The 24,766-nt window shown below is 53.8% G+C and overlaps 1 protein-coding gene across 1 annotated transcript in view; it reads left to right on the top strand.

Moving 5' to 3' along the window:
• Positions 1–307: 307 nt before the first annotated feature.
• SHANK2 (SH3 and multiple ankyrin repeat domains 2) overlaps positions 308–24,766 on the top strand; it is a 459,921-nt gene continuing 435,462 nt past the window's right edge. The window contains exon 1 of the mRNA XM_032360192.1: positions 308–953. The gene's annotated coding sequence lies outside the window, so the exon portion shown is untranslated. The remainder of the gene's footprint in view (positions 954–24,766) is intronic.

The raw sequence follows: 24,766 nt of genomic DNA, 5'->3' as shown, positions 1-24,766 counted from the left end.
CCCGACCCTGTCCACCCGCTGCCTTTTGGGTGCGTCTGGATTACAGGAGCACCAACGACCGGGTAAGCGCAGTACTGAACCCGTCGGAGCCGGCGTGGGGGTGCGGGATGGGGGGTTGGGAAGAGGGTTCCGCGCGTCCCGTGGGGGTCGCTTCTCCGTGAGGACACCTCCCCGGCTTCCTTTGCAGTAGGGGCCGGTTTAAAAGGCTCTGGAAGAGGCGTGGGCGCAGAGCGCAGGAGCGCCGTTTTTGTCCTCCTGGCGCACGAGCCCCCTCACCCCTAGCGCGTCCCGCGCCTGCCGCTGGGGCAACGCGGACCTACCTCCACCGCTTGCCCGGGGTCTGGTTGCCCTCGGTCGCCACCCGCCGGCTTGGGGACTTGGGTCTGCAGGCTTGGGAAGGAGCAGGCTCTGGGCCGCCAGGGGGCGCGCGGGGGGCGGGAACCCAAGCTGCGGTCGCAGGGTCCCCAGAGACCCTGCAGCGGTCACCCAGTCTCGAGCCAGCTCACAGAGCCCCCATGCAGGTGCGCGCGGCTGGAGCAGCGGGCTCCGGGAGGCCGGAGCCGGCGCACTCGGCGCAGGCCTGGGGGGTCGCGGGTCGGGCCCCCGGGTCCCGGGGGTCGCGCAGTGCCGGCGCCTGATGCCGGGCCTCTGTCCGCTGCGCGCCCCGGCCGGCGTTGGGTGGGTCGGGGGGCCGGGCTAGTGCAGGTGAGGGGCCCCGGCGGCCCGCCGCCGCCACCCGTGAATTATGCAGGAGGCTGGCACCGGCGCGCTCGAGTTGCTCAAGTTTCCCTGGCAACTTTCGCCCGGGCGTCCCTCCTCCCCGCGGCCGGCAGCTCCGCCCGCACAGCCCGCGGCCCGGGCGCCCCCGCAGGGCTGGCGGGGAGCGAGGCGCGCCTCGAGACACCGACCGCTCACTCGCCACCGGAGCTGGGGCTGCTGGACTGCGCAAGCAGGTGCGACCCCCGGGGAGGACCTCGCCCGGGATCGGAGGGTGCGGGGATCGGGGTGGCCCTCGCCGCCCGGGTTCGGAGGGGGCGGCTCCGCGGTAGACCTAGCAGCCTGGGTTCGGAGGGCGCGGGGGCCGGGGTGGACCCTCCGGTCCGGGTTCGGAGAGCGTAGGGGCCGGGGTGGACCTCGCCGCCCGGGTTCGGAGGGTGCGCGGGTTCCACCGCTCGACGCGGGATTCGAGGGCGGGCACGCCGGCGAGTTTGTGTTTCCGTGGGTCTGGGGGCGCCCAAGGGGTGCTCGGCCGGTGCTCTTGGCCGTGGAGTTCGTGGAGGAGCTTTTAAAGCGACCCTGAGCCGCTGGAAGGAAGGACCTGGGCCGCTTAGGTCGCGGTGCTTGGGGGCCTGGTGGGCCGGCAGCTGTGGGCACGGCCCGGGGAGTCCCCAGAGGCTTTCCAGAAACGAAGTGCCTTCCGCAAGGGGTTGGAGGTAGTAAAAACTGGATGGTTTGTGACCTCTTTTTTGTTCGAAACTCAAGTTGGATTTAATGAGGTCAGTCCTCTAATTAAATTAAGCTCCAAGAATTAGAGAGGTAATTTCGGAAGCCCTCCGTTGGGGGCGGCGCTTTGATCGCTCGCTGGGACTCGCCCGGAGACCCTGCTGCCGGCGCCTCCGGGAGGGGCTGTCTCCCCTGGATTCAGCCTCGACCCAGCTGTCCTGGGAGGATCTGCTGGATCTGGGGGTTTCGGTGTGTCCAGAAGCCTCCTCCCCCCACCCCCCGGGGGCGGCTGCGTTTGAGAGCTCAGTTTTGACACCGATCCGTTCCCACTGGGGATCCTACGGTCCTGGGGCCGGGAGTGGAAGTGGCCTTGCTGGGGGCTGTTAATGAGCCCTCCAGCTGCTGGTATCCTTAAGGAGGCCCGAAGGAGACCCTTGTCTGAATAGGAATTAGTGGTTGGGTGTAAGTCTTGGGAAGTTGGTGCCCTCGTCTTGCTAAGAAATTTCTGGATTTCCAAGAAGGAGGAATTGAGTGGAAAGCCAGGGGCTCCTCTGGGCCCGCGAGGGACGAGCCCCAACTGTTCAAGTATCAACAGGCACGCTTGAACCATGAGATTTTGCTTATAAAGGCAGCTCCCAGCGGGCGGGTGCCTTCGCAGGGCCGCTTTGAGCAAATCCCTTCAGGTTGGGGAAGGGGGCGGGGATCTTCCCGCCTACCCTGCACCGGTGTAATTTGCTAGAGAAAGCCCTTTTCACATTCAGGAGAGTTTCCTAAGGACTTGGGTTCACTTCTTTAGCCGGTTCTAGGGCTTGTGTGCAGGGGGGGGGGGGGCAGCTGACTTGTAGGGCCTGGGCCTCTTGCAGGCCCCATCTGGAGGGAGCCCTGGCCATCCAGGGTCAAGGGTCAGATGCGAGGCTCCCGGCCAGCAGGAGGTAACGCTGCTGTCAGATAGCATCACAGTTTATTCCATCTGTGGTGGGGGAGCAAGTTGGAAGAAAAAGCTTGACGCTAAGAAAAACATGAAAGAGTCCACCGGTATGCAAGAAAATCCTAGAAAAAAATGGATTTAAAAAAAAAAAAAAGATTTATTTATTTATTTATTTATTTGACAGATCACAAGTAGGCAGAGAGGCAGGCAGAGAGAGGAGGAAGCAGGGTCCCTGCCAGGCAGAGAGCCTGATGTGGGGCTTGATCCCAGGACTCTGAGATCATGACCTGAGCCGAAGGCAGAGGCTTAACCCACTGAGCCACCCAGGCGCCCCAAGGAAAAATGGATTTTTATAGAAAAGTAATTCTTTAGTTTAGTGCCGTCATTCGTGAGTCTGTCGAAGCCTTGATTTATAGAGTTCTGGTGTCTTTGTCATCTCGGGTGAGGAAGGGGCGCTTTCCAAGAGGGGGGTCAGTTTTGGGAGTTGGGTTGCTAAGGAAGCCAAGACCTGCCTCCTGCTCCAAGGGAAGATTGGGGGTGAAGCCCCCTCCCCCCATCCTGGCCCCGTGACTCCTGCACTCTCACTTCTCGGGAACTCCCCACTCCTGCTGTGTCAACTGCTGGCCCAGCCCCGCCGAGGCTGAGAAACCGTCCCCGGGGAGCCTGTGGCAGGGAGGGGTGTGGCCGGAAAAGCCCCAGGGAGATGGTCCCTGATAGGCTCCCCTGAAGCCTCCAATTGTCCTGAGCCCCAGGGGCAGGGGCGGGGCGGGGGGTGGCACGGACAGGGACATTTATGATCTTTCCTCAAAGTGATCTACCGGCCTGCTGAATTCTCTGCTTGGACCAGGGAAGTGGGGAGGAAGGCCCCAAACCAGATCCGGTTAAAACATCTCTGGAATCCCCAGCCCTTCCCCCCGCGCGCTTCTTGAAGGGGGATGGGCCGACTGGGTGAAGGGCGCCGGGGTTTGTGACTCTGGTGACCCAGTGCACCTGACCCCGCCGCCCAGGAAGGGGCCTGCTCTTCTGCGACAGTCTGAGGTGATCTGGGGTCTGTCACATTGTCTCCGTGGGTCGCATCGGAGGGCCTGCCCTGAGCACGAGGCCTGCAGCTGGGCACAGGGGCTGCCCCCCCACCCCATGTCCCCCTACCGTAGGGAACTTCCAGGCCAGTGGGGGAAGGGAAGGGGCGGGCCAAGTCATGCACAGGGGGACAGGGGCTGTGACAGAGGTGACCTTTGGGTGCTGTAGGGCGCCGAGAGGGACCCCAGCCCGATCTGGGGGAGGGAGGGGACGAGGGATATAGAAACACCTGTAGGAGGTCTGGATCGTCTGGTCATTTCTCTGCCTGCACTGCACTGGGACCTAGGCCCTAATGGTCTTTTTCTTGTCCCAAAGGTAGGGAACCCCTAAGTGCCAGCAACCACGGTGGGGACAGCCGTAGTGTCTTGCTATCGATGACCTCAGTCAGGCCTTAGAGAGCTCCCGGGGGAGAGCTGTGCCGTCTTCTCCTTTGTAGACCGGGACTGCAAGCTCAGAGGAGGGAAGCCTGGCCCCAGGCCTCACGGCTAGGGAGTGGGGCCTCAGGCACTGCAAGCCCAGCAGCCTTCGGTCCCCCGCCCTGCCCCATGCCCGCCACATGGGCAAGCAAGCAGATGACCCAGCGGGAAGATTCACCCGGTTAGACAATTACTCTTCTTGTAACTGCTTGCGGAAGAGAGCTACAGTCGGAGAGTGAAAACCGGAGTTTCTGCTCAGACTTCTTGATGTGATAGGCCCTTTTATTTTCCTTGGAAGCAGATTCAAGGACTGTTTTGGAGTGACTGTGGGATGTGACTGTCACTGCCTCAGTCAGTCTTTGGGGGATGAGTTAGCATCTGCTATGAGCTTTCCTACCCCCTCAAGGGGTTTCCAGTCTTAATGGGGGAAGGGGGAGGTGAGCCCCGTACTGGGGCAGATCTGAGCGCCTGCGCCGAGCTCGGGGTCGGGACCCTGGGTGTGCAGCCAAGACCCGTGTCTCTTTCTGGGAATCCGAGCCCATCAAAGCCCGTGGGGCTGCTGGGAGCTTGCGTTCAGCCGCAGTGGAGAGCAGAGCCGCCGGTGATTGGCTGCCAGATGTCAGTGCAGGGAGGGGGGGGGACTGCGCCCGGTGACCGCTGGGGACAGTGTTGGAAAATTGTCCTTGTGGGGTTTGCCAAGGACTCTCAGGGTGGCTCGGTGAGGGGTGTGCATGTTGAATGAAGCCATGAACTCCCAGTGTGAAAGCTGCAGATTTCAAATGCTGGACCTTGGGGCGGGGGCTCCTGACTCCCTGGAAATTCCAGCTGAGGCCAGAGAGGCAGGTTCGGAGCCCCCCCCAGAGGGTCCGCACCATCAGGAGTCCCAGGAGCACACTTTGAGCAGTGCTGCAGGTTTTGGCGGCCCAGTGGTTGGCAAGCCCTGAGCTGGTGGCTGAGGAGACTCCGCAGGAGGCATTCATTAGGTGGCTAATCATTGCAGACCTGCAAAGGCCCTGGGGCAGCAGTGGGGTTGGGTTGGGGGAGGATGGGCACATTTTTTCAAAGAGATTTTTTTTTTTGGCCTCTCAGCTCCCTGAAAGCATCGTTTTTGTGTCCCTGTCTGTGTTTCCTGTGCCATTCTGTGTGAAAAATCCGAACGGTCCACAAGTTCCGCAAAGCTGAGCGGATCTGGACTCTCGCCCCAGACGCCCTCACGCCCACCCTCGATTCTGGCCGCACCAGTCCGACGAGGCTTCTCACGCGTTCTGAAGTCAACATATAAAATTATCCTTCATAGGTTTCAATATTTGCAGAGGCTGGACAACCTCATCTGGGAGGTAAATACTGGCCCGCTGGGGCTGTGTCCTCTGCTGTCGGAAGCTCCGGGGACGGGGCAGCCTCCTTGCCTTGGCAAACAGGTGGAGAAGCTCCCGGGACCCCTCCTGGTCCCTGTGCCTTCTTGAAGGTCTGCCGCGACTGCCCCCAAGAGAGTTATCCTAACGGAGTAGACTTGCACGCCGCTCGGTCTTTCACTCACCCACCTAGCACGTTTCTGTGCAAGGGAAAGGTACATACATTGGCTTTCAAAAAATGTCCCTGGGACCTCAAGTCACTCAGTGTCCCCCCAGATCAGGTGTGGATCCAGAAAGCCATAAGCTCGAGCACTGTAAATGTCCCCCTGGCGTGCACGTCTCTGCTGGCCAGCGGTGTGTGTTTCTGGTGTTTTCTTTAGAGACTTGGTTGAGCTGCCTTCCTGTGTTCAGTATAGGGAGCCCTTCCCCCGCGGCTCCCTCCCTCCACCCCCGGGGGTTTGCAGGGGATGGAAGGTGGGAGGGGCTGCTGGGGAAGGGGGACCCGGAGGCCTTTGTACCCTGAGCAGCATCTGGAGAAGGTTCCGTTCAGACTGGCCCCTTGTGGTGGGTCTACTTTGGGGAGGGGGACGAGAAATGGGCTGGACGTTGCCCCACCTTCAGGGTTCCTGCTGGCGAGGCCCATTCTGGGACGGTGGGGATACCTGGGTGGCCGTAGGGACAAATGATGCCTGCCACCTGAATGTTCCAAGTCCTGCACACTGGGTGTCCTGCTCCAGAGTGTGCCTTCTTGGGGTTCTGGCCCCTTGCTCCCTGGGTTGAGAAATCCTGAAACCGCACCCAGATTCCTGGGTGGGGCGGGGAGGGGCAGGGTCTGGACGGAGGTCCAGGTGCTTTCTGAGCACGCAGCACGCACACAGGAGGGCAGGATGCGGCTGCCAGGTGGGTCCCGGAGGGCCTGGGCCCAGGGAGAGGGTCCCACATCCTGAGCAGAGCCGAAGGCCAGCCTGGGACTCTGGGGAGCAGGAGTGCCCTGTGGGGGCAGAGCGGCCTCCGATGCTGTCTCACTTGCATCTCTAAGAACACAGCATGGCTGCCACTGCTGTGGCTGCCACCCCCGGCGCAGTCTTTCTCCTTCCTGATTTCCGTGGCGTTCTGTGCTCCCACCGCAGGCGGCCTGGCCAGCTGCACGCATTTGCCTCTGCTTCTAGCAGGGCTCCAGGCAGACCGAGCTCCAGGAGAGGACCTGGGTCTCGGGGTCCTGCAGGGGCTCCAGATGTGGAGTCACGGGTTGTGGAAAAGGTCGCGTTGGGTGGACAGCATCAGCCGTGCGGAACTGGCCAGCCCCGGCGGCTCCGGACTCCCTCCTGCGCGCAGGGTCAGCCCCACGAAGCCCCGAGCCCGTCAGGCCCTGGCCTCTTCTTTCTTGGCCTCACTCTGAAGTTTTCAGACGTGGGTGGGCCAGCCCGCGGGCTGCTCTCAGGCCTGGCCTCAGGGATCCATCGGGTTCCCAGCCGAGTAACCTCGGAGCTTTCTGGGCCGAGTCTGGCAGGGCTCACGCCGGCCGGCTGCTCTCTTGTCTTCCTGCGTCTGCCTGCGTCTTTGGGTTGCCGGGGATGGACGTGCATTCGGACCAGGTTTAGGGGGTATATTGTGGGGACACCGGGGTCCACCCTGGGCCCTCTGTTTCTTTGTCGGGGGGACACCTGAGTGGCTAAAACATGAAAGTATTGGCAGTAGTGAGCGCATGGGGTTTGTTGGTCCCTGAGTGCGTTCCAGATGCAGATGCCCTGGGGAACGGGCCCTCGGGACATCACCCCCAAACTCCAGGGCAGGTGCCCAAGGCCCAGGGCATCTACCTAACAGCTGAAGGTCGTGCGGCCGCTCGCTCTGCCACACAGAATTGCACCTGCCTCTGCCCTCCCCCACGGGCCGGGGGTGCAGAGAGGTTCTCAAACTTTTGGTCTAAGGACCACTCTACCCTCTCTAGGGACCCCAGAGAGCTTTCGGTTCGCGCGCATCGTCTCTTGCAGTACATGTCCTATTAGAAACTTAAGAGCAGTAAAAATATTTAAATAGTCATGCCTTTAAAAATGATGACGATAAACCCATACATGATCGTGTCAGTAACATTCTTACGGAGAACAGCCGTTTTCCAGGACGAGAAGAACTTCAGAGAGATGCGTGGCACGACTTACATTTTTGCAAAGTCCCTTTAGAGTGTGGCCTCGCAGAAGACGACTGGGTTCTGGGCCTGCCTCCGCACTGAGCCTGAAGCCACGGCCCTCGCGTGCAGCTCCTGAAACCCCCCACACGTGGGAGGGCCGTGAGCGGGAAGGTGCTGTGTCTCAGTGTTGCCAGGAGGACGGTTTGACTTCACAGAGGCCTGAAAGGGCTCTGGGGGAACCCCCCAGGATTCCCTGGGTCACACCCTGAGGACCCCCGGAAGAGGTCTGGGACCAGCACTTGGACCGGGTGTGAGTTGAAAGCTGGCACTACCCGGTCATCGGGGGGATGTTTCCAGGAACACCTGTCCTTTTTCTTGTCATTTAGGATGCATCTGTGCAGTTTCATTGGGGGCTGCTGGGAGTCCTCGGGAGGGGGGTCCCCACAGAGTTAGGGCGGTGGGATCCAGGCTCAGGGGAAGCAGGCAGCTGGCTCTGTCCACCACCGGGACTGATAGGGGCAGGGTCCTTTGCTATGAAAGGTGTACCTGGTTGAAGGTGTCTGAGGTCACCAAAAGCTCATCTTTGTGGGGATGGCAGCTGGGGACCCAGGTGGCTCCTTTGGTGACACTGGTCAGGCCAGAAGGCTGTTTTCCGATCCCCATGAGGGTATCCATGAGTGCAAGGACAGAGCCGCTGGGAGGAGGCAGGGTGGGGGCCATGGACATGCCCCCACCGTGTGACCTCCCGGGCGGCAGATGGGGAGCGCGGGGAGCGGACCCGGAGCACAACCAGGCATCCTGCGAGCACACGGCCAACCAGGCGTCCTGCGTCTGCCGTCCCTGCCTGCTGGTGGGTCCTCAGTCCGCCGGGCCTTAGCCAGGGCAGGGGCCACGGCAGCCCCGACGGGTGTTTTGGGTTTTGGGGTGAAGATTGTCCCTGGGACGTTGGAGGAGCAGCTCCTGTCACCCCCTGTGTGGGCGGGGCAGCTGGCCCTGGCCTGGCCTGTCCCTTCCCCGTGCTCCCTCTGGGGCCCTCGCTAGAGGAGGAGCCAGAGGGCCGCCTGAGCCCCGGGGATCACAGATTCCCTTGTCCTGCGGACCAGCTGCTCAGGTTTTCAGGGGAGGTTGGGGGGGGCGGGGATGGGCAAGTGCTCCCTGGGGGTGTTGGGGGGTAGAGGTGCTTTCTCTGGGCCCCGGGGAGGGTCCAGCACGTCCCTTCCCTGCTAACCTCCAGGTCCTCTCTGGCAGAGTACCTGAGGGCAGCAAACGCAGCTTTTGAAAGGAGCTGACACCCTCTGCAGGCTGCCGCTGCCCTGCCCCCTCCCCCCAGGCTTGGAGAGATGTTTGTCACTCATTGTGGAAGGGACCTTGGAGTTCCCTGCCCATATTTATGCCATTGGAGGAGGTGGAATTGGGGACTGGGCCCTGGGGTCAACGGTGGTTTAAGTTCTGGTTTCGGTTTTTGGTTCGTTCCCATTTAAACCCTAATGGCCCTTGGCCAGGCTGCATCGTCTTTGCAAACTTCAGTAGCTGCTTTACACTGTGGGCAACAGGTAGACCTTCTCGGCTGAACTCGTCCTGGTGTTGGAACATCTCTAGACCGTGTCTCTGGCTCATGCCCTCCCCGCGGGCGGGGGTGGGAGGCCCTGGGAGGAGACAGTCCCTCAGGATGGCTGATGATGGGTGTTGTGGGGCACTGGTTCTTGTATAGCATGAAAGCGCAAGGCCCCCAGGCCAAGGGTCGAGGTTGTCGCACCTGTGGGTGCCCCCCTGCCCAGCCCTGGGGAGAGTCCCGGTTCCCCACGCTTCAGCGGGAGGGGGCCGCCTTCTGCAGGGGGAGGATGTGTTGCTGACCCTCCAGAAGACCTCTTTCCCGCTGCCTCCGTGGGAAGAGGTCCCAGGGCTGGTAGGAGGCACTGGAGGGTAGGAGACCCCATGCAGAAGTGGACAAAGGTCCCCACTTTGGTTCTCTCTCCTGCACCGAGGCTGAAACTCATGATTTTGTGAGTTGGTTTCCATGCACATCACCTTCCTCCCTCCCCAGGAAGAAAGTCCAGGGCACCCCTTGTCTGTCCTGTGTGTCCGTGTGTCCTAGGCCCTGGGGCACACGCAGCTGATGAGTGCCCCGTGCCAGGCACTGTCCTCGACTTGTTTAAGAAAGTAAAGTGTGGGGGAGCTTGGGTGGCTCAGTTGGTTAAAGATCTGACTCTAGACTTTGGTTCCAGATCAAGTCCCATGTGGGGCTCTGTGCTCGCCAGAGGGTCTGCTTGAGATTCTCTGCCTCTGCCTCGGCCCCTCTCCCTGCTCTCACTGCCTCTGTCTCTCTCTCAAAGAAATAAAGTAATGAAACCTTAAAGAGAACAGTATTTTTATCCAGCTACAATAAATACGTCTTACGGACCGCCCATCTCAAGTAGGCACTTACGTGGTCTTCGGCGTGGGGGTGGGGCAGCCCCATCGGTGTGCGGACTTCGAGAACGCTTTCCTCATCCAGCCTCCCTGCAGACCTCCGTCCCGTTGTCTTCGCTCCCCGCTTCCTGCGCGCGTTCCCTGGCCCCGGCACCCACTCACCCCCTTTCTGCCCCCGTGGACTTGCGCAGCCCGGACATCTCACAGACACGAAACCCCGCAGTGTCCGTCTTTGGGGACTGCGCCGTTCCCTCAGCCCGCTCTTGCCAGGGTCCATCTGTGGTCTGTGTCCTGACACGTAGCAGCACCCCGTTGCCTTCCACGGCAGAACCAGGCTCTGTCGTATGGGACCGTCCCATTGTGGTCGTCCCTGCGGCTGTGGACGGACGCATAGGTTCTTCTGCTTTTCCGGTTTTTCGAATCAGCGTATGAGTGTTCATGTGGGCGTATGTGTTCATGGATCTTGGGTGTTTACGCAGAAGTGGGAGTGCCGGGTCACGGGGTGACCTGGTATTGTACCTTCTGAGGACCTGCCAGACTGTTCCCCACAGTGGGTGGGCCAGAAGATGCACCTTCTGGGGCTCCCCTTCCCACGCCTCCTCACCAGTTGGTGCTGTTATCTGCCTGGTCCAGTGTGGTCATCCTGGAGGGTGTGAGGTGGCATCTCCCTCCCTCTGTGTAATCTGCATTTCTTCCCTGACCAATGTTCTGAGCACCTTCTCGTGGACTTGTCGGCCATTTGTATACCTCACTTGGTGAAAGGTCTTTTCAGATCTTTAAATCACTTTTAATTGTTTTGGGGGGGGCTCCTTTTATTATGTAGTTCTGATAATTCTTTAGGTACAAATTTCTTATCTGGTGGACAGTATGATGATAATTGTCCCGTTCTCTGGGTTGTTTTCTTTGTTTTGTTGATAGTGTTCTTAAAGGATGGAAATTTTACTTTTTGACAGAAAGCATCTGTTCTTTGTTACTTATTGTTTTAGTGTCACATCTAAGAAGGATTTGCCTAACCTGAAGTCCTAATGATTTATGCCTGCATTTTCTCCTAAGAGTTTTATGCTATTAACTCTTATATTTAGGTGTATGATGCATTTTGCCTTTTTTAAAAAAAGATTTTATTTATTTGAGAGAGAGAGACAGAGGGTGAGAGAGAACACGAGCAGGGGGAGGGGCAGAGGGAGAAGCAGACCCCCACGGAGCAGGGAGCCCGATGCGGGGCTCGATCCCAGGACCCTGAGATCATGACCTGAGCCAAAGGCAGACGCTTAACTGACTAAGCCACCCAGGCACCCCTGAAATTATTTACTTAATTTCATTTTCAAATAGTTCGATTATTAGTGTGTAGATACACAATTCATTTTTTATATATTGATCATATATTCTATAATCTTGCTGATCACGTTTGTTCTAATTTTTTAGTAGATTCTTTAGGATTTTCTGTATACAAGATTATGTCATCTACAAATAGCAAAAATTTTATTTCTTTCTCTCTAACCTGGGTGCTTTTCTTTCATTGTAGTGCTTAATTGCCTCGCCTGGAAACTCCATCCGGCACAATGTTGAGTACAAGTGGCGAGAAAGGACATCAGTGTCTTGCTCCTGGTCTGAGGAGGAAGCATCTAGTCTTTCAACATTACTTATGACATCAGCTGTGGGTGTCTTGTAGATGCTGAAGATCAGGTTGGGGAAAGTCACTTGTGTTGTTAGTTTGTTGAGCATTTTATCATGAAGCAGGGCAGGATTTTGCCGACTGCTTTTTCTACATCTGTTGAGATGCTCAGCTCCCTTTTGCCCCTTATTCTGTTAATATGGGAAGTTGCATTAATTGAGTTTTAGATGTCATACCAATTTTGGATTCTTGGGATCAATCCCACTTAGTCATGACTTATAATGCTTTTCATCTACTCCTGGATTCAGTTTGCTAGTATTTTGTTCAGTGTTTCGCATTCATATGCACAAGAGATATTGATCTGTAGCATTCTTCTGATGGTGTTGTGGTAATATTGGCCTCATAAAATGAACTGGAAAGTGTTCTCTTCTACTTTTTGGGAATGTTTGTGATAAACTGGTATTTAATCCTTCCTTAAAGGTTTGGTAGAATTAACCAGTAAAGCCATCAGGGCCTGGTGCTTTCTGTGTGTGTGTGTGTGTGTGTGTGTGTGTGTGTGTGTGTGTCTTTAATTCAGTCTTTTCTTGTTATAGGTATGTTTCTTCCTAAGTCACATTTGCTACTTTGTGTCTCCCTGGAATCTGTCCATTTCTGGACAGGGTTGCCTTAACCTCCTTTGTTTCTGTGTGGTCGGTGGAAATGTCCTCCTTCTAATTTCTGAGTCTGGCAATTTGACTATTTCCCCCCTTTTTTCTCCTTTATCAGTCTAGCTGAAAATTTACCAGTTTCATCAGCTTCTCAAAGAAACTGACTGTGGCTTCGTTGGTTTTCTCTTCTCTTACTTTTATTTCACCCTTTTATTCCTTCCTCTGTTGCTCGTTTTAGTTCATTGTTCCGTGTCCGGTTTCATCATCATGGACATGAGCTCTTTGCTCTTTTGATTACAGATATTTACAACTGAAAATCTTCTAAGGACTCTTTTTGCTCTATCTCGTAAGTTCTGCTATATTTTGTTTTCTTTGTCCACACATTTTAGATATTTTCTAGTTTCTTTCTTTTTTTTTCCCTTCTTAGTATTTTCCAGTTTCCCCAGGATGTGGTCTCTGACCCATTGGTCATTTAGATGTGTGTTGTTCAATTTCCACACATTTGTACATTTCTAAATTTTTTTCTGTGATTTCTTTCTGTGATTTCAGTCCTTTTTACATTCACGGAGTCTTTTTCGATGGTTTAACATGCGGTCCATCCTCGAGAATGTTCCATGTGCACTTGAGAAGAATGTGTGTTCCGCTGTCCTGGGGTGAAGCATCCTGCAGGGGTCTATTTAGTTGCCCTAGACTCTTAGCATCCAACAGTAAGTCAGAGACACACATATTCCTGCATGGAGGGCCAGCATTTGAGACAGAGGAAACAAACACTGAGTAGGGGAGATGATGCAGGAACCCCTGTGCTGTCCAGGAGAGAAGGAGTGCTTGCTTCCGGGGACCTGGTGGGAGGGGTGGTTGCACTTTTCAGTAGGGTGGTCAGGGTGGGCCTCCTGGAGGAGGTGGCCCCCTGAGAAAAGACTTGAGGGACATGAAGGAAGCAGCACATGATAAGTAGGGAATTTAATGGAAATTGCTGTGAAAACACTATTTTGCACTTAATACTTTAAATTGCGATAAAATATGCGTAACACAAAATTTGCTATCTTAACCATTTTTTAAGCTGTGCCGTTCAGTGGTTTTAAGCACATTTACATTGTTGTGCAATCCCACCCCCTGCGTCTGTCTCCAGAATGTTCCATCTTCCCAAACTGAAACTCTGTCGTGGGAGTTAAACATTAACTCCCTTCCTCCAGCCCCGGCGGCCCCCATGGTGCTGTCTGTCTCTGAGAGTCTGACTCCTCTAGGGACCTTGTGTGAGTGGAATCCTGCGACATTTGTCCTCGTGTCTGGCTTATTTCACTCAGCATTGTGTCCTCCAGGTCCATGTGTGTTGTGGCAGGTGTCAGAAAGTGCTTCCTTTTTGAGGCTGAGTAATAGCCCACCGGGTGGACGGATCATGTCCTGTGTATCTGCTTCTCTGTGGACGGATGTGCAGATGCCGTGAACACCGCTGCCATGAGCATGGTGTGTGAGTTCCAGTTCAAGTCCCTGCTTTCAAAAAGCACGTTTCACTCAGGGAAATACAACTCAAAACCACAGAGAGATGCCCCCTCACACCGGTTGGAACGGGGAGCGTGAACAAGTCGGGAAACGACAGGTATTGGTGAGGATGCGGAGAAAGGGGAGTCGTCCTGCACTGCTGGTGGGAATGCAAGCTGGGCAGCCACTCCGGAAAACAACATGGATGTTCCTCAGAAAGTTGGAAATAGAGCTACCCTACGACCCAGCAATCGCACTACTGGGTATTTACCCTAAAGATACAAATGTGTTGATCCAAAGGGGCACGTGCACCCGAATGTTTACAGTAGTGATGGCCTCAACAGATAAACTATGGAGAGGGCCCAAATGTCCATTGACAGGTGAACAGATAAAGAAGATGTGGTCTGTATTATGCAATGGAATATTACGCAGCCATCAAAAGAATGGAATCTTCCCATTTACAACAACGTGGATGGAACTCGAGGGTGTTACGGTCCGTGAAATAAGTCAACCAGAGAAAGACAATTATCGCATGATCTCACTGACAAGTGGAATTTAAGAAACAAAACAGAGGGCCACAGGGGAAGGGAGGGGAGAATAAGGCGAGACGAAATCTGAGAGGGAGACGAACCATGACAGGGAACGAACTGAGGGCTCCTGCTGCGGGCCGGGGTGACTGGGGCCGGGCATGAAGGAGGGTGCGTGACATCACGGGCAGGGCGTGTGATGTGCAGCTGATGAACCCTGAGCTCTGCCTTTGAAACTAGTCATACACCGTATGTCAACTAAGTGAATTGAAATAAAAAGTACTTTAAAAAGACTCATTTTAAAGCAAAGACCGACACCAGGCCCACCTGGTCTTGGGATTCCCAAACTGAGACCATCCTGCCCGCTTGCTTTACCTAGTGGAAAGAAGGAGGTCTGGGGACCAAGCAGGGGTGACCCCCGTAGGTCAGAGAAATTGTGGCCTCTGACTCCTCTCCTGGCCAGTGTTGCCATCCCCCAGGAGGACAGGCGCTCCTTCCTGGGAACCTGGTGCCTCGGCTGTGCGGGTTCAGCGGGGTTTAGGGCCGGACTGAGGATGGCATGTTTCCCGCAGACCGGAGCGCGTTACCTAACCGGGTGCTTTCTGACTGATTGCCTCACGGCCCGAGACGTGGGCCGGCTGAGCCGTGTGCTGTTTGCCCGTCTGATGAGCTGCCAATGTCCGGGCGTGTTTGCTGGTCCCGCGGGACCCAGGGCGGCCCGGGCAGGGGGAAGGGGAATGGGGGACGGCAGGCGGGCCTGCCTCAGTGGCATGTGATTCGTAGCTACTAGTAGCTATTCATAGTCCCGTCGCCTCTGAGCTCTCAGTGCGTGCATTTTCTCTGCTGTGTAATATTCCACGGAACGCCAAACCCAGCAAGTCCGAGGCTGTTTTCTGTTTCTCTTTCAGCCCGTGCTGCAGGGACGGGCTCATCCAGGGCAGCTCTTCCAGGGTCTGCGGCCTGGGGGATGGGGGTCCTGCTTTCACGGATATCCCTCGCTTGCTCTCCAAGGGGCTGGGCCACGCTGCGGTCCCACCCTGGTGGCCTGAGAGCCTCAAGTCCTCACGGAGGTCACGGCCAGCCGCCGGGCTGGACCTGATGGGCGGGACTGGGCTTTCTGTCTTTTTGCTTTTCCTTGGATCCACCTAGTCCATGTCCCGAATCTCCCAAGTTCTGTTTCCTTCACGTTAGGTTGTTCATCTGCTTTTTGCTCATTTGTGGACACTCTTTGCATAGACTGGATACACCCTCCATTCGGTCTGGCCTGCGTGTTCCGTCGGTGCAGACGGCTTTACCCTTGGCTGTGGCCCGAGTCCCTTTCTTTCTCGCTTGTGTTCTCTCCTCCAGCCCCTCCCGGCCTCCTGTGAGCTCTTCTGCCATCAGCACGTTTTGCTTTTCATTTGTTTTTCTTGTTTTGATCCCCTCCGTGTCTTTCCCCAGGTGTGATCTGCCCCAGCCCCGGCCGGCGTTGTCCCCCACCCCTTGTCATGGGTGCTGCTCCCAAGATTGTTTGGAGACTGGTTTCAGGCTCCCCCTTCTCTCCCGCTGGTGTCCTGACCCCGGCTCTAAGTTGCGCGCTGGGTTCACGGTTGCCTTCAGAGCAGCTTGGATCCTTGGTGGGATGCCCGCCTTCCGAACCCGTAGCCACGTTGCGAAGTACTCATTCTGTGGTCAAGAGAAGGACGCCGCTGCGACAAGGGGTTGGCCACGCTCGGCACGGGGTCCTGGGCAGCGTGCGGTGAGTGGACCTGCTGCACGGTCCGTGTGGGGTGCTGTCTGATCTTCAGCGTCTGGGACTCATGTGTCCCCTGATGACGGGACCCAGGCTCACCCCCAGCAGTCCCGTCTCTAACTGTGCCACGGAGTGTGGCAGCCGCAGGCCTCGCGTGCCCACCAAGCACTTGACACGTGGCCAGTGCCACACGTGGAAATCATAACATGTCGCGTGTGTGGGCTTAAACAAAATATATTATGAATGTTGATTTCAACGGTTTCTTTCACTTTGATTTTAGAAACGTGGCCACCCTCTAAAGTGACATTTGGGGCCTGAGTTACACAGCTGTTGGACAGCAGTGGTTTGTAGCATTCCTTAATGGGGGTGAAATCAGCTTCCTTGTTTCTTGTCCCCTGCCCGCCCGGCCCCCCTGCCTCATGGGCCCCCCATCCCCCCCGTCTGGTTCTCAGGTAGAGCCCCCTTTCCTGCACACGACTCTCCTGTGGTTTAGCAGCCAACAGTCTTCAGTGGAGGCGAGAAGGGGGGCGTGAGAACCTCCGTCCTCCACCCCAGAGCGCAGCTCAGCGCCGCTCCCAGCCCCGAGAGGGCAGAGGGTATGGAAGGTTTGTGCCCAGAGGCTCGGAAGGCTGGGCAATGCTGGGCCTGAGGAAGGCCCAGAGCCCCGGCCGGTGTCTAGTGGGTCTCACGCCGGACCCCAGGCCCCCGCAGCCCAGCGGCCTGCCCCCCGACTGAAACAGTTTCGGGGCTTTTACTCTCTTAAAGAATTAGGTTCTTACCCCAAGTCCGGGAATAGTGGTAGTTGTATTTAACACTCATTGCTGGCCCGAGAATTCCAGGCAGCTTTCTGCCCCGCGCTGGGGCGCCCATGCTGAGGTGTCCTCGCTGCCCTGCGGCCATCGGGACGGGTGGCCGCCTGAACTCCTCGGCTGCGTGGTCCGTGGCCTGGGGAGGGGTTAGTGCTTTCCCTGGGGAAAGGAAATGCCTCTGAGCTAATGGGCCACCTGGACGGATACGTGGTGGTCCACCTTTTAAGGCAAAGATGATCCTTTATAAAGCTTACCTCGTGACATCCTAATAAATAAAGTCTCATTAAGCATATTCTATGAACAGTGCCGTCCCACTGAATAAACTCTGTGTTTGTAGCAGCTTCAGTAATCAGTTCATTTTATTTCTTGCTGTGCATTATGTCCCCAAGACTTATTAACCGTACATGTGGACGTTTGTGCCTCTGGACCCCTTTCCCCCACTTTGCCCACCGCCCACCCCCGGCCCCTGGCAACCATCAGGCTGCTATCTGGGTCTGTGAATTAGGTTTGGTATTTTGTTTAGATCTCTCAGGTGAGCTAGACAAGTTTCCTGACCTGAGACTAGACAAAGCAACACCCACCTAGTAAGGACCGATTTGATCGAGGGCTGTGTCGGTACCTCACCTTTGCTGTATAACCAGCCCCTGTAAGCCTTGGGGTAAAACTGTTTCAGGGCCGGATGGTAAATATTTGACACTTAGACATCGTTGAGTCTCTCTTCCACTTTGGCTTTGTAACACAAAAGCAGTCAAAGGCAGTAGGTACGTAAATGTGCATGACTGTGCTCCAATAAAACTTTATTTACAAAAACAAGCTGGGGGCCAGGCAGTCATTTGTTGGTCCCTGATTTATCTCACGAGTCTGCAAGTTGGTCATTTGAGCAGGGCTCAGCTGGACCGTTCCTGGGAGCTGCCGAGTCCACCTGTGGTCAGGCCTCCCTCCGTGGCTGTTGGTCTCTTTCAGCAGCCTAGCCCGCTGGATCTCCCATTGGCTGCGGGGTTCCCAGGGCACCGGGAGAGGCCAGGAGCTGAGCGCTCCCGCATCACATTTATGTGGTGCTTTGCCCTTGCTGACTTGGCCAAAGCGAGCGGAATGACCAAGCCCGGGGTGCCTGGGAGAAGACTTTGCCGGATGGAAGGGCCCGGGAGGAGGAGCGGGTTGGCTGGGAGGGAACCCCGGTGCGGGTCTGCGAGCCTGCGCTGTCCCTCCCTGCCGCTCCTTTGTTCCTGCCCTCGGATCACAGAAGGCTCCCGTGCACCCCGCAGCGTTGCCAGGTCGGGTTTCCGGCTTTGACTGGTCACGGTGCAGGCACGATTAATATTTCAGCGTGGCTCCTGAGTAATTTTACATGGTAACCGTGAGAAAGCCGAGGTGACCGCCCTGTCATCTGGTGAGGGCTGGAGGCACGGGAGATGCTACAGCACTCTGTGAACGCGCTGGAGGCGTGTGTGGTCCCCGGCCCACGGCCACCCTCGTGCTCCGTCCTGCTCTCCCAACAAGGGATTTCCCTCGGAGGGAGACAAGAAGGCAGGGCAGGAGGAGGCAGAAGGGACATTCGGGGGCCCTCACTCGGATCCTGGCTGCGACCCTGGCCTCGATTTGCTTATCAGAGGAGCAGGCAATCAGATAAAGTCCGGTTTCTGCCGGCTGTGCTTTCCCTACGGTGTCGACCACAGGGAGATGTCCGCCCACCCTGGCCACTTCCTGCCGGTGGTGGGAAGTCTCCTTCGGGAAGCCAGTGGGGTCGGAAGTGGGAGATTTTTCTCCTCTGTCCCCACCCCCAAAAGGTTGGCTTCCTGCCCTGGTTCCAGCTGCCCCAGCCCCGGACTCCAGGAAGTGGATTCTGGACCTTTGTGAGCTGTTGGGCATCGGCAGTCGTGGAGGGAAACGTTCCGTGACCAGTTACCCATCGCACATGCCCGTCCGCTGTCCCACGTTGTGTCCCCTCCCCCGGCCCCCGGCAGCCCCCGCTCAGCTTTCCACCCATGTGGTTGTGCCCGTTATGAACATCCGTGTCTGTGGCGTGGCAGACACGTTTGTGCGGCTTCTCTCGTGGCAGCGGGTGGGCCAGCGTCCACCCCCCGCAGCATGGGTCCGGCCCCTTCCATTGTAGGGCCGCGTCCCGTTGCCTTGTGCCGATGGCCCACACTTTGCTTTCCGTTCGTCTGCTGATGGACCTTTGGTGGCTTCAACCTCGTGGCTACTGTGGACGCGCCGCTGTGAGCCTGCGGGCACGGGCTTCTGTTTGAACACCTGCTTCCACGGGGGGACCCGCAGACTCCCCACTCCGGAAGGAGCTGCTGCCTGGGCTCTTCCAGCTGCGTTTTGAGCCAACAGGAGGGCGTTGCTGTTTCCCCGTTTTGTGGGGGTCCCGTGTGGGGCCCTGGGCTCACTCATGTAATCCCCCCACTCCCGGGGTGGCATCGACATTGCTGCCGTTCCAGCATTAGCAGGAGCACGGGCAGCCGGCGGGCGGTGCCGTCAGGTGGACTGACGGCAGAAACCGTGACCTTACTTACAGTGCCTTCCAGAAGAGTCCCGCAGGGCTGGGCCAGGCTGGGTCAGCCCAGGGTGCACGGGCAGTGTTGTCTTCCTGGGGACCCCGGGCCGCGCCCCGAGCCCCCACCTCTGGCCCAGGACACAGGAGCTGCTCCCTGTCTGGGACATTTCCTTAGGGCCGCAGAGCTCCTTCAGAACGCTGCACAATTACGATTTCAATCTCCCTGGAAATGATGAGCACTTCTAAAAATAGATGCAGACGGCACAAGGCTAACGTTTTTAAATAGTTCAATAATTTACTTATTCTCTGCGGGGCACAGGGAGGATCACTCGAAAATGGATGCTTTTAAAATTTCCTAGAGCCCGGTGCATGCTTTCATGTTTCCAGCGGCATACCGGGATGCATCCCGTTAGACCGAACGGTTCCCGCTTTCAGCGTACAACACACGGTCCCTTTTCTAGTCTCAGGATGGCGCCGCTGTGACCAGGATCAATTGTGGAGCATTTCGTCCCCCCAAAACAAACCCTGTGCCCGTTAGCCGCGGCTTCCCATTCACCTCCCCGTCCACAGCGCTTGCAACACAGGGTCCTTTCTGACTCGCTGCTGCTTTCTCTGGGCGTCGTGTGCGCGTGAGCACTGCGGCGTGTGCCCAGGCTTCGTGCCCTCGCACGGCTGAGCGGTGTTCGCTGTGCGCTGGGACGACCCTTTATGTGTCCTCCGTCAGCCGGTGCACATCTGTGCTACTCTTTGCTTATTATAAACAGCACCGCTGTGAACGCGGGTGCGGACGTGTGGTTTTTGTTGGGTTCTGGTATAGCCCGGGAGTGGGATTTCATGTCCTGGGTCACGTGGTAACTCTCTTTGACTGCTTCCTGTTCCGTTTTCCACGTGTGCTTTTAAAAATAATAAACCTTTTCCGTTTTAAAGAACCGCAGCTCTGAAAACTAACACAGAGGTTGTTAACCCCCTGCAACCCCCTGGACCTGTAGCCCCCTTTATCCCCAGCAGCCAAATCCTGCAAAACCGCACTGCCTTCCTGTGACCCGGGTGCTGGCAACCGTGCGGCGGAGACTGTGTGTTTCCATCCACACAGGAGCATCCCTTGTGTGGCGCCTTCTTAGCCACAGACCTCCCTCTGCCCCCAGCTCCCCGCCCAGGCGGCCGTTGATCTGTTCTCCATCTCTGCCATTTTGTCGTTGAGACAGTTGTGCAACGTGGAATCCCATGGCACACAACCTTTTGGGACCGGCTGTCGTCCCTGGGTGTAGCTGCAGACACTGCCGTGCATGTCCCCGTCCTCTTTTGCTGAGTGTGTGTTTCATGGTCCGGATGCATCAGCGCCTGTAACCGCTCAGCCCTTGGGGGCGCATCTCGGTTGTTGCCAGTTTTTGGCTGTCGTGAATAAAGCTGCTGCAAATGTTGGTGTGTAGGTTTTTGGGTGAGCACACACCTTCATTTCTCTAGGGCGAATGCCCTGAGTGCAAACCCCGGGTCGTGTGATTGTGGCACAGTTGGATTGAAGAAACCGCCGCATTTTTCCCTAAAAGCCCGCACCGTTCACTATCCCCAGCAGCAGTCTGGTTTCTGTTCTTTCACCAGCGTCTGGTGTTAGTTTAGCCGTTTGGGCCGGTGTGGGGTGATGCCGCGCTGCTCGGACGTTCCGTTACTGGTGATGGGGTTGAGCGTCTTTCCCGTGGCCCTCAGCCGTCTGGCTCTTGGCCTTCGTGAAGCGTCTCTTTCCGTCGTCTGCTCATGCTTTAACCGAACTGTTAGTTCTGGGCGTTCTTTTCCCTATAGCCTCTAGTCCTTGGTCAGCTACACGGTTTGCGAGTATTTTCTCCGGGTCTGCGGTTTGTGTTTTTCTCCTTGTAACCAACAAGAGCTCTGTCCAGTTTATCCAATTTTTCTGAGCATGGTTTGTGTTTCTGACATCCAGCCAGAGAACTGCCTGCCTTGTCCTACACCCTGAAGATTGTCCTCCTCTGAGAAAATGTTGTTTTCCCCAAAGCTTGATAGTTTCACATATCACACTTACATCTCTGATCCATTTTGAGTACATTTCTGTATAACTAAGGTGATGGTCATCATTTTGCCTATTGATGTCCATTTGCTTGACCGCTCTCCGTGCGAAGGCTGTCCTTCCTCCGCTGAATTGCTGCTAGACCTTTGTCCAGAATCTGCTGGGCTGTTTGTGGGCCTGTATCTGGGCTCTCCGTTGAGGTCTGCTGATCCGCTTGCCCGTCCCTCCACAAGAGCCTCACAGTGCAGTCACTGTCACCGCATAGTAAGTCTTGAAATTAGGCAGACGGGCTCCTCTCACTTTATTCCTTTCCGAGTTTATTGTACTCATTTTTGTTCCTTTGCCATTCCGTATGTTTTAGAATAATACTGCCTATATCTGCAAAAAGCTTGCCGAGTTTTCGTGTGGAATTGCATTCTACCTGTTTGTTGATTGGGGAAGTGTGACGTCTTGACTGCGTTGAGTTGTCCAGACCATGAATGTGGGATGTCTCTTCTTCAGATCTCTCTGATGTCTTTCCCCGGTGTTGTGTAGATTTCAGCAGACAAGGATTGTACAGGTTTTCTTAGATTTACACGTCAGGGTTTCATTAGTTTTGAGCAATTATAGGTGGTGTTGTATTTTAAATTTTGGTGTCCATGACTGGCATATGGGAATACAGTTGACATTTATATTTGACCTTGTATCTTGGGACTTCATTCAAGTCACTTATTCTTTCTAAGAGGTTTTTCTTCATAGGTTTCCGGGGATTTTCTACAATCGTGTCATCTGAAAATGCGGACAGTTTTGTTTCTTTCTTCCCACTCTGTTTGCTTTTTATTTCTTTTCCTTGTATTATTGCATTTGATAGAACATCTACCACTGAGTTTAATGAATGATGAGCACAGACTTCTTTGCTTTTGCAGATAGCACTTTATCAAATTAAGAAGGTTCTCCTCCTCCTGTTTTGGGGAGAGTTTTTGTCATAGATGGTTGTTGGATTTTGCATATGCTTATTCTATGTTGATTGATATGATTGTGTGGTTTTCTTTAGCCTATTGAAATAGTGTATTATATAGATTTTTTTTTAAGGAGGTATTTATTGGAATGAGTGAGCGAGCGAGCGAGAGAGTGTGTGTGTTTGTGTGTGTATGAGTTGGGGGAGGGACAAAAGGAGAATATTCAAGCAGATTCCCTGCTAAGCAGGGAGCCCAGTGCAGGGTTGTTCTCAGGACCCTGAGATCATGACCTGAGCCGAAATCAAGAGTTGGATGTTCAACCGACAGCTATCCAGGAATCCCATAGAGTGATTCTTCAAAAAAAATATTGAACTGGTTTTGCATTGAGCCAACCTTGCATTCCTGGAATAAACCCCAAGTGGTCATGGTATATAATTCTCTTCCTATATTGCTAAATTCTATTTGATAAAATTTTAATATTTTTATACCTATGTTCGGAAGAGATACCTGTGGTTTTCTTGTGTATTCTCTTTTTATGGTTCTCGTATCAGGGTAATACTTCTTTCATAAAATCTGTTGGAAGGTATTTCTTCCTATTTTGTTTCCTGCAAGAGAGTGTATAGAATTGGTGAGTTCTCATAGCTGAATTCTCCAGTGAAACCATGTGGAGGTTTATTTTTTATTCCAAATCTGGGAGCTTTAAAATTATGAATTCTATTTTCTTAATACCTCCAAGGGCTATTCAGATTACCTAGTTCATTCTGAATGAGTTGAGATAGTTTGTATTTCACAGTACTCCTTTGCTATCTTTTTTGATCATAAAGACCCCTGCAAGGTCTGTAATGGTATCTTCGTTTCTTGTGTTGGTAACCCATGTCTCTATTCTTTGGTTTGTCAGTCTTGCTAGAGTTGTGTCACTCTTACGGACTTTTTACAAAGAACTAGCTCGTTGTTTCACTGTTTTTCTCTATTTTTCTGTTTTCAATTTTGTCTATTCTTATGATTATGATATCCTTCCTTTTGCTTGCTTTGGATTTATTTTCCTCTTCTTTTGCTCACTTCTTGAGATAGGAACCTAGACTTTGAGATAATTCCTTTTTTTCCCAATGTGTGCATTTAGTGGTATAAATATTTGTCTTATTACTGCTTTAGCTGCATCCCACAAAGTTTGGTATGCTTTACTTTTTTGTTTTCATTAGGTTCCATGTATTTACAAAGTTTTCCTTTTAAATTTTTTCTTTAATCCATGAATTATTTAGAAGTGTGCTTTTGTAGTTTTAAAGTATTTGGAGATTTCTGCCACCTTTCAGTTATGGATTTCTAATTTGAATCAGCTGTGGTCAGAGAACATATTATGTATGGTTTCACTTTTGAACGTGTTGAGGTTGTTCTATGGCCCTGGGCATGGTCTGTCTTGCTATAGGTTCCGTGAGCACTTTGGAAAGAGTGTATATTCTGCTGTTAATGAGTGGAAGGTTCTATGAATACCACTTAGAATCTGTTGGTGGAACTCTTCCACATCCCTGCTGACTTTGCTGTCTAGTTATTGTTGAGATGGGGGTGTTGAAGTGTTCAGCTCTAATTGTAAATTTGTCTCTTTCCTTTCAGTTTCTATCCATTTTTGCCTTACACGTTTTCCATCTCTGTTGTTTGGTGCATATACATTTAAGGTTGTTATTCTTGGTGGGTTGACCTTTTGTCATTATATAATGCTCCTCTCTGTGGTACTTTTCTTGGTTCTGAAGTCTGCTTTATCTAACGTTAATATAGCCGTGCCTACCTTCCTGTGGTTAATGTTTACAGATCATGTTTCATCCCGACTAGGTAACTATTTGAAGTGAATTTTTGTAGACTTAATGTAATTGGGTCTTTGAAAATCTCTTTAGTCCAGTTGGCCAGTCTCTGTCATTTAATTGGTATATTTTGATCATTCAGCTTTCATGTGATTATTGATGTGCTAAGGCTTATGTGTGTCACTTTTTTTGTTTTATGTTTGTTCTCTCTGTTTTTCATATCTATTATCTTTTTTCTGCATTTTTTTGTGGGTCATTTGTGTATTTTAAGAATTCCACTGGGATTTCCCTGTAATTGTTTTTGACCTTTCCATGGCTTTCTAAGTGATTGCTCTAAGCATTATATTCAGTATATAGAATTTTACCACCATCAACTGGGATACCAGTTGAGTGAAATATACAAACCTTACTTCCTTTTATGTCTTTTTACCTTCCCCCTCTTATGACATAATTGTCTTAAATATTTCCTCTACATGCATTTAGAACCAAATCTGAGTGCATTGTAATTTTTGTTTCAACTGTTAACCATAATTTACAAAATTTGAGAGGAGAGCCTGTTGTATTTATTCATATTCTTGCTTCCCATGTTCTTTTTTCCTTCCCAGTGTTCTAAGATTCCTTCTTTTATTGTTTCCTTTCTGTTTAAAGAGCTTTCTTTACCCTTTTTTTTGGGGGGGGGGCTAGATCTACTAATGGCAAATTCTCTTGGTTTCCTTTTGTCCAAGAATATCTTGATTTTTTTTTTTTTTGTTTATTCTTACAAGATATTTTTGCTGGATATAGAATTCTAGACTGACAGTTCTTTTCTTTCATTACTCCAAATACATTGCATGTGGCCTCCATAGTTTCCGATGAGAAATAACACGATTACTCCAGTTAATTCCCGACTGTTCAAAAGGTATTATTTTTTTCTGCCTACTTTCAAGAGTTTTCTTTGTTATTAGTTTTCAGGAGTT

This window comes from Mustela erminea, chromosome 9 (genome assembly GCF_009829155.1).
Source record: "Mustela erminea isolate mMusErm1 chromosome 9, mMusErm1.Pri, whole genome shotgun sequence".
Taxonomy (NCBI): domain Eukaryota; kingdom Metazoa; phylum Chordata; class Mammalia; order Carnivora; family Mustelidae; genus Mustela; species Mustela erminea.
This window is presented reverse-complemented; position numbering and strand designations above follow the sequence as displayed.